At 40.1% G+C, this 12630-nt stretch overlaps 1 protein-coding gene across 1 annotated transcript in view; it reads left to right on the top strand.

The window, feature by feature from the left end:
* Positions 1 to 12630, top strand: part of LOC126486014 (beta-glucuronidase-like) — a 357520-nt gene that overhangs the window by 225934 nt on the left and 118956 nt on the right. The window lies entirely within an intron of this gene.

Below are 12630 nucleotides of genomic sequence, written 5' to 3'. Positions count from 1 at the left end.
TCCCTCAGCATAATGCAGCAGAAAGTAAGGTCACATCCATTAATTCAGTTCAAAATGGGGAGAGGGGTACGACAAAATCTCACCAAATATCATTTAAATGGGGGGGGGGGCAATCAAGTTATATTCATGTGGGTTCCTGGCTATGTTGGTTTGCCTGGGAATGACGCTGCTGATGCTGGAGCCAAGGCCGCCGTCCATCTCGGTTGGCCCGCCTCTTGCTCTGTTCCCTCACAAGATATTTGCACTTTCCTCTATCAGCTTATCGCGTCACTTCGGCATGACCATTGGTGCTCCCTTCATGGGAGGAAACTCAGAGAAGTGAAACCTCTCCGAACAGCCTGGTCGACTTCCTCCCGGCCGTCTCGCCGTGAGAAAGTAACGTTGGCTCGGTTGCGAATAGGGCACTGCCGCTTTAGTCATCGCCACTTGTTGAATGGCGGCCCTGCACCCAGCTCTCCTTTCTGTAGCCAGCCATTAACAGTCAAGACATTTTCTGACCCTCTGCCCCTGTTTTAGCCACTTACGTTTCAGTGTTGGGCAGCCGCCCGCTCTGCCAGACATTTTAGCAGATGACGTGCGAGCTGTGGCTTGCGTTTAAGTTTCTAAAAAGCAGTAATATGGCAAAAGAGATTTGATTTCTACCTGGTGACTCCGGTTTCTTGTCGACGTCTTTTAGATACTCTTCCGTAACGTCTTGATGTTTTAGATTTGTTTTTTCTTCCTTTTTGTATTGGACCTCACAACGGTTTTTTCCCCTCGCGGTCCCAGCATTCTCTGGTTCTTTACTGGGCGTTTATGACCTTAGATGTTTTGCGCCCAAAACCCCACACAAAAAAATGCGGGGCAATGAAAATCTCATGTCAACTTATTAGTTCAGAGAATTTACATTATTATAACTGATAACATTTTATTTTATAGAATTAATCTTGAGCACAGACAATACTATAGTGTCCACCAGTCTTTATGGGCTCTCTAACCTGAGTGCTTTACACGAGTCCATGCTTGGGATTCCCCGATATGGAACAAGTGCCGTGAAACGGTCAGATTTCATTCGGTTAGTTCCCTTCCGCGCTGGTCGAAATCACTTAGTGTTAGTTAGTGACTCAATTGCGATATTCTGCAACGCATATAAGGCCGATGTTATTGTGTTCAAAATCAATTTATATCAAAACTTCGTTAAAGCTTATGTTACGCAGCACACCGGCAAGTCGAAACAAATTCGCCAGCAAGAAGCTGATATTTTGTGGAAGCTGAAGTTCACCGACAAGAACTATCTTACTGATGACATAAATCAGTAGACTAGGAATCTACGTAATCATATTGTTCAAGTACAAACGGTGTTGTTTTTCATCTGCAAAATAAGTCAAGGTCCAATGACGTTTAAAGTATGTATTACATCAAAGAATGTAAATTTTTTCGTGGCCTTTCAAAACGATTAATACTATTGTCACGGAGCCTTCTTCTCCATCTGACTCTGCCTGTCTGTCTGAATACTACTCAGGATTGACATGTTTAAAATAAAGTGGTTTTAATAACGTGTTAAAAACACTGTTCAATACACTTAATAAATCCAGGCACTACATTTTTTTCTGTAAAATTAGAGACAAAAACAATAACTACGTTTAAGATGGACTATAACGAGCTTTTATATTAATTCTCTTGGAAGCTGCCAAACAGCAGAGAATTTCAGAGCATTTCCATTACTATAACGGATATCATTTTGCTTTATAGGATTAATTCCGAACAACCTAATAGGTGTTCTAGTGGTATGAAAAAAAACCATGAACACATCAAAAAAATACAATTAGTTAAGAATTACAGAGTAAACATCACGTGAGGGGAAGAGGGGGACACTAAATCTCATCAAATTTCACTAAGCTGGGACGGGGCGTCCCAATAAAAACAAAAACTCACGTATTTAATGGACGTCAGCTATACTCGTCTATTATTCATTTTTTTAAAATACCGTTCCAGAAACGGAAATAATTAACACTAAACCTATAGATCACTTAATACATAGCGCATATAAACACTCTGGACAAAAATTTAGTCGCCCTGGGATGACTTTACGCTAATACCGTGTAACATTGCCTCTTGGTTGCATAATACCCTCAATTCACCGAGGAAGGAAATCTACAATATTTTTTTCAGCTACGCCGTATGCAGCTGACGCCACTGATTGATGATTACATCCCGCAGTGTTACCATTGCGGGGCTGTTGATCGCTACGATTCACAAGTTAATTTCAGACATTTCATATGTTAGTAACATCAGTTGATTTATCGCGCTAATGGAGGTGCAATGCGGTTGCCGTAGTTTTTATCAAACCAGGAACGTATGCATATGGGCCCGTGAATACGTCTGTTTATATTGGAAGATAGGAGTGTTCTTGGCACAGTCATCACGTGGATATAGAAAAAAGGACAATACTTAATCACTGAGAACATTCAGTTCAAATCGGATTCACATTCACGATATCCCGAATGACTATACCCAAGTGCTGGTACGACAAACACCCGCCAAACATCACAGCAACACTTACAATCCAAAATACACCTTCCACACCCCTCGTTTTTAAAACGCCTCATCTGGTCGTCGGTGCACTCCACACCTTGCAGTATTTCAAAACACGCGCACTCGCAACTCCTCGAACCACACTACATGTCCCTTTCAGATACTATCTAGAAAAGAATTGTTAATTATAGGCCTCTAAAGAAGTTGTTGTTAGTCTAATTTTATCTTTTTACTTCCGCAAGGACCAGATACGCAGATTCCTGAAGAATGTTCCCTGAATTCACATTAATAATCTGACTACTTAATTTTCTAAGTAGCTTTTCGATAGCTATTAGATATTTGTCTTCGAGCGTCCACTATTTCAGATTTTTCAGGTTATAAATCGCCCTAGCTACGAGTGTTGATACAAAGTGATGAATCCATTTCATTCCCTGGAAGTTACCTCAGAACGTGAATGTCACTAACCTTGGTGTTAACGACAAGAGAAGACGAGCTCACGTAAAGCGCAACAAAAAAGGTTGAATGTCGCTCTCAAGTAACGCAACTGAACATAAAATACGACCGAGCGAGGTGGCGCAGTGGTTAACACACTGGACTCGCATTCGGGAGGACGACGGTTCAATCCCGCGTCCGACCATCCAGATTTAGGCTTTCCGTGATTTCCCTAAATCGTTCCAGGCAAATGCCGGGATGGTTCCTTTGAAAGGGCACGACCGGCTTCCTTCCCCGTCCTTCCCTAATCCGATGAGACCGATGACCTCGCAGTTTGGTCTCTTCCCCCAAACAACCCAACCCAACCCCATAGGATACGAGCGTGAAACTGTTAATCGAATGCAACGCTATGTCAAACTGTTGCAAATCACACCTCATATGTAAGATCTGTGCAGGAACAAATTTCTTGGTCGTTTGTTACCTGTTCTGCCTAATAATCTATAAACATTTAGCATGTGTTGTGAATGCAATGGTCCGCAGTTATGTAGTCTCAGTAGGACGAAATCTCGGTGTGACTACATCAGTTTCAACTCATCCTGCTTGCCGATAATCGATTATAAAACGCCATGTGCAGAGTAACGCCCAATTCAAGCGCACCATTCTGTGGAAGTGCATGAGAAGCATAACATGGAGACAAACACAAACGCCTGAAATTGATAACACCTGGAAAAGGTGTGAGTTAATGTATTTGCGAACTCTAAATGCAATAGATAAACAGTATAATTTACCGATACATTAGTTTCACAACCTTGTCGTGGTGGCGATGAATAAACAAGGAATAACATTAGCTAACATTCCTTTTGAAAAACGTCTCAGATTTCAAAGGAAGTAAAATTACAGAGTCCCTGGAAACTTGGCATTGAATGGAAAAAGTTACTTATAAGCCACTTAAGTTTACAGATGCTTAATAGAGACGGATTCAGACCAAAAAGTGTTCTGTAAAAATTGAAATGTGAATAAAGACTCGATATTCTGTATGTGAAATCTGAACACAAACTACATGTAAAGAATACGAGTGAACCTAACCTGACTTCTATCATATTTCGCAGTCATATGAAGGCAACTGCAATTCTTGCGGCAGGCTAAGCTTCATACTAGCGATGTTTGCTGGTAGAAGGCATCCAGTCTATACAAATGTCTGCAAAACTACTTGCTACACGAGCTGTACAGGACGACGAACAAGGAGAAAGTGATATCTTTGCTCAGCAATCCGTGGTAGACCAAAACTGACTTTCACAGTTTAGCGTTCCTGTCTGCTGAAAGTCAGTCAAAGCTCTCCATTCGCAGAAAGATTGACTGATACTTTTTAGTTTTGGCAAAGATTTCTCATTTTGTCAGAAAAAGGCGACACGAGGCTGAATGTCTCTGATCAAACAAATGACATTCTACACTGCACAGTCTAGTAGCACGGCTGTGTATGTTCTGCCATAAACTGCTGACTCAGCACCTGTCAGCGTTTTTTTATCTGCGGTTTCATATTGCAAGTGAGACACTCATGCATGTCATATTTCGCTGACAGCAGCATCAACACTTCCTTATCTCGAAGGCCATACTGGGAACCTCATACCAAGGCCGGCGAGGGGAGAGGAGGTGAGGGAGGGAGGACCAGGTATCATGTAACATCAGTATCAGCACGTTTTTATCGTCAAGGCCATTTCAGGACTCATGACGTCAGCATAACCGCATCTGGCCACTTGTTAAGGGCAATTAGGGGGAGGGGAGGGGTAGTGGGAGACCCCCTATTTACCATATATTGTGAAACATCTCACAACTGTCAACCACAAATTAAATATTGCCGCATCTAATAATCTGTCTAACTTATTAAACTACATGATTATCGAAATATAAGCCAAATTGCTACCAAAATTCGATTTCATACGCCTTGCAGGTGCATTGAACCATCAAAATATACCTAACGCCACCCTCCATTGTTTTATATTCTAAACAAATGCCACAACACATATTAAAGTAGTGATATTCTCTATAATGTACACACATGTAGATGTGAGGGTTGTAATGTTCTAAAATTTTTGGATCACAACGGGAAACATTAGAGATTCTGCCAACCCATGATGCTACCACAGCTGAAACAGACACATTATATCAAGCCCTCAGACACATCGTTCATGTTGTGATGTGTATAAATTAATGATGTGTTCCACAAAAATTGGCGGCGAATAATAATATAATAGTATAATTTAACGATATATTCCGCGACTTGTGTGTGACAGAGTGCCAAATCGCAGAGACTTAAACCATTCTCCGTCATAGAAATTACGCATTTAAGTGGAGTTACTGTGGTGTGTGTACGAAAAAGAAAACGGGAGATTGAAGAGATCGAAGCCAAAAAACGAAAACTGGTGTATATAGCGAAGACAGCTGTCGTAAAGAACAATAAAAACTGAAAACAGAATAAGGAAAAGCTATTACAGATGTGCAGGCAAAGCGTACATATGGTTTTAAACAGAGACTGTTAATAGCACTGGGAAGTGGCCATGTGTTCGAATCCTGCCCGAAAATGGTGGATTGGAACATGTTTACAACAATAAAGAACGCACGAAAAGTCTGTTTACAAAGCTCCATTCCCACCTGGATCTTCTCACAATGGATGGTTACATCATATCCAAATGTGTTAAACTGAATATTATGTACCTAGCAACAGAACAACCACTTGCAGAGTTCAAAACCAACGGAATAACAACATATAATGGCTGCTCGTTTGCAAAAGTTGTAAACATAAAGTTCTATGTTGAAATTTCACAAGAATGTGCAGCAGGAGAGCCGGGAGCGTACACCCAGGAAGATGTGAAGTGTTATAACAATAATGTTATGCACGAAATGAGAGATAAAAAATTAAAATTCGCTATGTTCTTGCCTAGAAGAACTGCTGGAAACAACAGAGCTAATTGTCAAAGCCATAAAAGAGATAGTTTTCAGGAAAAACCTTGATATGTATTGGATTTCGAGAACGTATCTTCCTTGTACCTGTCAAATTACTGGCTGAAGAAAGGGTTAGGGCAGTTAAATGTAGATATAAATTATAAGTTAAAAATGAAACTAGATGATATTAAAACTACACCAAATAAAAGTAAAGAAAGAGTAATTTTCTGTGTGTGAACGTACAGACAAGAATAAAGTTTGACAATATATTACGCTTTCTTATTTACTGTCCTGGCGAAATCCTAAAGAATCTTCCATTTACGATGATCTACGTGTGTGGGATGTGGATAGTTGTAAAGGTAGCTGAAAGTTTAGCGACCCCCTACATGACTTCGAAGTCCTAAATTTCTGGTTTTCTTTTCTTTCGCAGACGTACCATGCTTAGGGGCTTATCACTCAAGTATGCAAACTGCAGAACACCACACATAGCCTGACATTTTTTCTGTTCGCAGAGATGCTCACCATTGGAATATGACAACCGGCTGCTACGGAGCAGTTCAGAATTACCACTGCAAGCTGCTAATGCATCAGTTTTAAACTCGGGAAACGGTTGTTACGTAGTTATCGACAGAACTTACAAGTCGTATTTATTGGCACAGAATACCACTGCATTTGGAATACAAAATGCACAACAGAATCTTATAGCTGTAAACAGGATTTATCGTGTGCTTTACACTGTGCAAGACTTCTTTAAGTGTATTGAAGACCATCTAACAGTATTTGCTGTGTGCTCCGCTCTACTCTGTGCCAATTGCTTGCATGTTAACGAATAACTTACAGAACAACAATCGTTGTGTAAGGTTTAACATAGTTTCTGCTGCTTGTCTACTGGCGTACAGGTAGGGCAATAACTATATTCTATATGGACACTGCTATAATAAGCTACTCTGACTGCCATAGAATTGCTGTATTAAAAACAGGGGATGTAGGAAACATTGTTCTCCACGATACCGTCAGCGGCGCAGTCTGTCCATTGCGATATTGCACTCTGTCACAGACAAACCGCGGAATATGCTATTAAATTATCCTGTTGTGATATTATTCGCCGCCATTTTCCGTGGAAGATGCTATGACATCATTAATTTATACACAGCATATAACGAACATACACTTTCGGATAACTGAAATAATTGATGACACCTATTCCTAATGTCCCTGTTGTCCGGGAAAAAGCATCGGTTCCAAAGAACAAATTAAATCCAAAAGCATGTAGAATCAGTTATAGCCGGATCGTTATTGCGCGGATGCAACTTCGCAATAACGGTCGAAAGAATTTTGACAAATGATAAAAACTGCAAAGTAGTTAGTGAAATTGCAGATAATGAAGTTAAATATTTTTTAATACAGCTTGTAATGTTAATAGAAAACGGTCGCCAGCTGACTGTGTTAATCAATTTGGAAAAGTATTTAAGTAACAATTAAAGCAAAACCATCAGGCGGGAGTCGGCACAATAACACTGACTCGAGCTCAGATTCAAAATCACAGTTAGCAACATGAAATAAATCTAATCGTGAAATCAGGAAAAAAAAGAAGAATTGCACTAAGCGTATACACTTGACTGGTAATTGTTTGGCAACCTGTCTGCGTAATAAATAGCTTTGCGCAGCCTACTATGATACCTACTGTTAATATTTCTGTTCTTAAATAAATGAGTCATACTAGTGCGTAACTTTCATTAAATAACTACTGATTAACGTTTGCTTAAAACTCTTACGTATTTTGGAAATGAGAGCAAAGATTAGTGATCACACAAGGAAATTATACATTCTCATGTACAATAATCCTTGAAAGCTCCCTTACATTATTTTTTCATAGTCACTGAAAATTCACCGAGCAACAAAGTCCATTATCTTTAACTATTAGTCTCAATTATTTTTTAAGTTTTGACAGCCTTCATTGTTATACACATTATCAAAATTAAATTAGCTCAGCAATTTTAGTCTTTTTATTATCAACAGCAACACTCGGTTTTAATTAATAATGATGGGGTATGACCCTACTTGGTAACTGTTCAGGTTTAAGCACTTGTAGCACAGAGTTAACGTTAAGCTGGTAATTGTTCACAAAATGAAACTACTATACTGGCCAGCCTTGATACATTTCTAAATATTAAAGTTGGTCTGATCTTAGTTCAATGAGTGGCTGCTGGTGCTGCTTAAGGTACTAATCGCCGACAATGCATTTAATTCCTCTTGATGCTTTTTGTACTGTGCCCAATTAACACTGTAATTATGCCTCGACATAGCATACAATTCTTTCAGTTTGGTACCTGACAATGCACCACACTACACGCTGCTAGCAACAACTGCGCCTGAGTGCTTCTGTCTGACTCTACTGCACAAGAGCTAGCAGCAGACTCAATTGCACTGTGTGTATTGCCGCCCAACAACAATGTTCCCTACTTCAAATATACTCTTTGTTCACAATAGTAAATCGCCCTGACTAGACCAGCGTGTTTACTATATGTTATTACATAATTCTTTTCCAGCTATTGCATTTAAATTACATAATCATGTTCATTCATAATAATATTCACAAAAAACTGACAAAATATATTATATAAAAATTACGTCAGTACTCAAAATAAGAACATTAATACAGAGAAAATTCTTTCGTTAGACATTGTGTTGTGTGACAAGCATACATGAGATTCACATACTATTCTCGCGAAACTGCATTACAAATCAACATTATTGGAACCAGCCTTCTTTGGTAATTGTATGAAGTATTTACTAGGTGGAGTGTAATGTTCGCTTGGAGGTGATATCTAGCATATACAGTGACAACTAGGGTTATACTATTCGATGAGACAGTAGGCGTTGTCTGTTTATTATGAGCAGCCTGAAACTGTACAGTAAAACTTATATTACATATACCAAATCACAAGCCCAGGGGCAGGCAACGTTATTGGTATCTCCCTTATTGATTTTATAAAGTATCTAGATGTGTGACTCCAGGAAACGTTTACGTCCGTCTTGACTAAAGAACATATTATCACTAGGCTGGAGTCATCTAGCGAATGGATAGTGTGTTTGATCTTTGTGGGAGACTGTTTAGGTATGTACAAGATGACCTGTATCTTTGTTTTCAACTAATGTGTTATAGAATACAATTACGTCACTTCGGTATTTTTGCTGCTGTGATCACATTATTTTGTCCCTTACATATTTTTAGGTTACTGTGAGCAATAACAGAGGAAAAATACAGCATATAAAGCTTTTAGAAAGCCTTGTGATTGCAAATTGCTTTCATTTGCATAGTCTCCAGTAAGCCTGTGTCATTTATAATAACAGCAATTACTGGCAATCAGTAGTATCCTTTATTGTGTTTCTAGTGAATAAGACGATGCATTATCTTTGTCCCTTGTAAAACGGTTCTTGAGAACAATGTAAATGTGGAAATATTTAATTTAGGCTGTGTTGTGACTTACATCAAGAGTAGGCCTAATTAATTACATTCAGTTTGTTATTTGCTTGCTGAACATAGTATTTTTTGCTAACACATGTTTTCTGCAGTTATAATTATGATCAAGTTAGTTTTACGACATCGAATTACTGGGCCTAACTTACAAAATGTCAACTGTTATCCGACATAGAAATTTAGCATTGGGGTACATATTTCAGAATTTTGATCACTGATTTGCCAAATACGTATATATCTGGAAATTTACTCTATTTATCTTTTACATTGTAGATGTATTTTTGCAGTATTGTAGCAATAGATTAATTGATTTGAGTCTTACAGCGTTTTTCATGTCTTAACCTCAACAAACAATATAAACATCGCACTTTTCGCGCTACCGACGTATTTTGCAGACATTTTAGAATTTTTTTCAACTTTCAGATATGGAAGATAATTAATTTAAGGCTCTGATGTGTTTTTTAATTGTGCACCTGTGAACTGGTGGCAATACGAAATCGAGGTTCACAAATCAAACTTCACTCTTTTTATAACGCAGCCATCTGCTGGTGCCACTAAGCACTCATTTTCTACAGTGCCGCTATCTGTTAGTGACAGGAGCGAGGAGGATGTGAAACAGGACATGATTTCAGGGTTTGTGGGATAGTATTTCAGGTAAAACTCGTTTTCAATAAATATGAATTCCTAATTTGTTATTTATATTTTATAAGCAAATGTTGCTTCTTAATTTTTTGTAGAGAAATATGCTATCTGCTCATTCCAGTATTACATGGTGAATGACATACAACTTCAAATGAAATTTTCCATTGTGTCTGGTGACGTAATCTGCAAGCGAATATTTGGGAGTCAGTAATGATAACATTGCTGACGAAGTTTTCGACACATCAGGTATTTTACCGTATTTGGCTGTCACTGCCACTCCTCCCCCCCCCCCCCCCCCCCACCCCCCGTGGCATTGGCACGTGGACAGATGCGATGGTGCTGATGCCATGATGTCCGGAACGACCTCGGATAAAGTGTTGATGCTGATGTGGCGTAACACCTGGTTCTCCTCTCCTCCCCTCTCCTCCTTGGCATTGGCATGTCGTTCCTGGTGTGGTCTTGGTGATAAGGAAGTGCTCTGTTCAATTGTCTCAGCTGTAATGCGACGCTGCGGATAAGAAAGTACTACAGGTGATGAGTCACCATTTTTTGCCAGAACATACAATGCCCTGCTACTCTCCTCCACACATTTTTCCTTACCTTCTCCATTGCTGGTCATTAAAATAACAAGACTACGCATGACATCATGTAACAAAATTACGGATCACTGTCCTCTAGCGCGCCAGTAGATTGGGGCCATTGCTAGATTGCATGGCGTTGATAAGGGATTCTCCTCAACCTAGCGATTCCAAATTCACATGACAGTTACCGGATTCCACCCGGCGCGAGCAGCAATGTCACTGAACGATAAACCGCAGTGTCGAGAGACTATGAACATACTGCTGTCAAATTCCGAAAAGTATAGGTAAATGTTCTCCTCCTTACACGAATCATAACACGACCTTCTCCAAACAAGCAACATTCAGTTGCGATTTCTGAACGAGGAGCGCACTGCGTGATGTTTCGTTATAAACAGAATGCAGATGACGTTGCTCCTACCTGCTTTGCTCGGTAAAAATGGTTCAAATGGCTCTGAGCACTACAGGACTTAACATCTGAGGTCATTAGTCTCCTAGAACTTAGAACTAAATCTAACTAACCTAAGGACATCACACAAATCCATGCCCGAGGCAGGATTCGAATCTGCGACCGTAGCGGTCACGCGGTTCCAGACTGTAGCGCCAAGAACCGCTCGGCCACTCCGACCGGCTTTGCTCGGTGGTACCGAAAAGCAAATCATTAGCATATCACATATATATAGTACACTTCATGCCAATTTGACTTTCGCCATATGCTGCCTTCATGGTGTGGCGACTGTCGTGTCCAGGATTGTGTAAGATGGATGTCACTCACTAGTTCAACATAACGTCGAGCTTACAAACTTTTAGTATTTCTTTTAGGACGTATACCCATAGTTTCACAGTCTCGTACCGATGAATCAAAGTTGCCTCTGCCGGCCGGGGTAGCCGAGCGGCTCTAGCCGCTACAGTCTGGAACCGCCCGACCGCTACGGTCGCAGGTACGAATCCTGCCTCGCGCATGGATGTGTGTGATGTCTTTAGATTAGTTAGGTTTCAGTAGTTCTAAGTTCTAGGGGACTGATGACCTCAGATGTTGACTCCCATAGTGCTCAGAGCCAAAGTTGCCTCTCGATTTAGGCCAAATGTACCTTAGCCCATAAGAAAGTTCCACTTCATATTCTGACGGCTGACACTATCAGATGTTTGTATATCATGACAGAGTGTGGTCAAAGGATGCTGCAGATCTACATTCCGTAAGCAGTACAACTTTAATTGTATCTCCATTTAAAACTGTAGGGTCTGTGCATTAGGATCATATCTTGTCGAGAGCTCATTCGATAGCTGAACAATCTATTTAGAATAACATGCAGATAGCTATGTCAATCGGGAAATGTACGATATACTAACGTTATTCGTTAATTTGAATGTTATGTCAACCGTAATGACATCACCTCACTTTCGTGCTTACATCCGAAATTATTTCGGCATCTCTCTATGGCTCTCCTTCGAGAAAAACGTGCTAGTCTCGTCGTTTGGAGGATGTAAGGATGGCTAGTGGACAAATCTAAGGATGTAGTGGCATATCTCACTAGGGGTAAGATAGATTCTGCCTACAGGAAAATTAAAGAGACTTTTCGGGAAAAGAGAACCAGTTGTATGAATATCAAGAGCTCAGAAGGAAATCCAATTCTAAGCAAAGAAGAGAATGCAGAAAGGTGGAAGGAGTGTATAGTGGTTCTGTACAAGGGTGATGCACTTGAGGACAATATTATGGAAATGAAAGAAGACGTAGAGAAACATGAAAAGGGAGATACAATACTGCGGGAAGAATATGACAAAGCACTGACAGATGTAAGTTCCGATAGACCTACTGGTTGCGCTGGGAGAGCCAACGGGCGAGGGGGGGGGGGGGGGGGGCGGGGAAGACGTATGAGGCATACGAAATACCCTCAGACATCAAGAAGAATATAATAATTCCAATCCCAAAGAAAGCAGGTGTTGACAGATGTGAATATTACCGAACCATCAGATTAATAAGCCACGGCTGCAAAATACTAACACGAATTCTCTACAGACGAATGGAAAAACTGGTAGAAGCCG

Source organism: Schistocerca serialis, chromosome 1, assembly GCF_023864345.2.
Source record: "Schistocerca serialis cubense isolate TAMUIC-IGC-003099 chromosome 1, iqSchSeri2.2, whole genome shotgun sequence".
NCBI classification, from domain to species: Eukaryota; Metazoa; Arthropoda; class Insecta; order Orthoptera; family Acrididae; genus Schistocerca; species Schistocerca serialis.
Note: the sequence above shows the minus strand (reverse complement) of the source record. Positions and strands in the feature narration are given on the sequence as shown.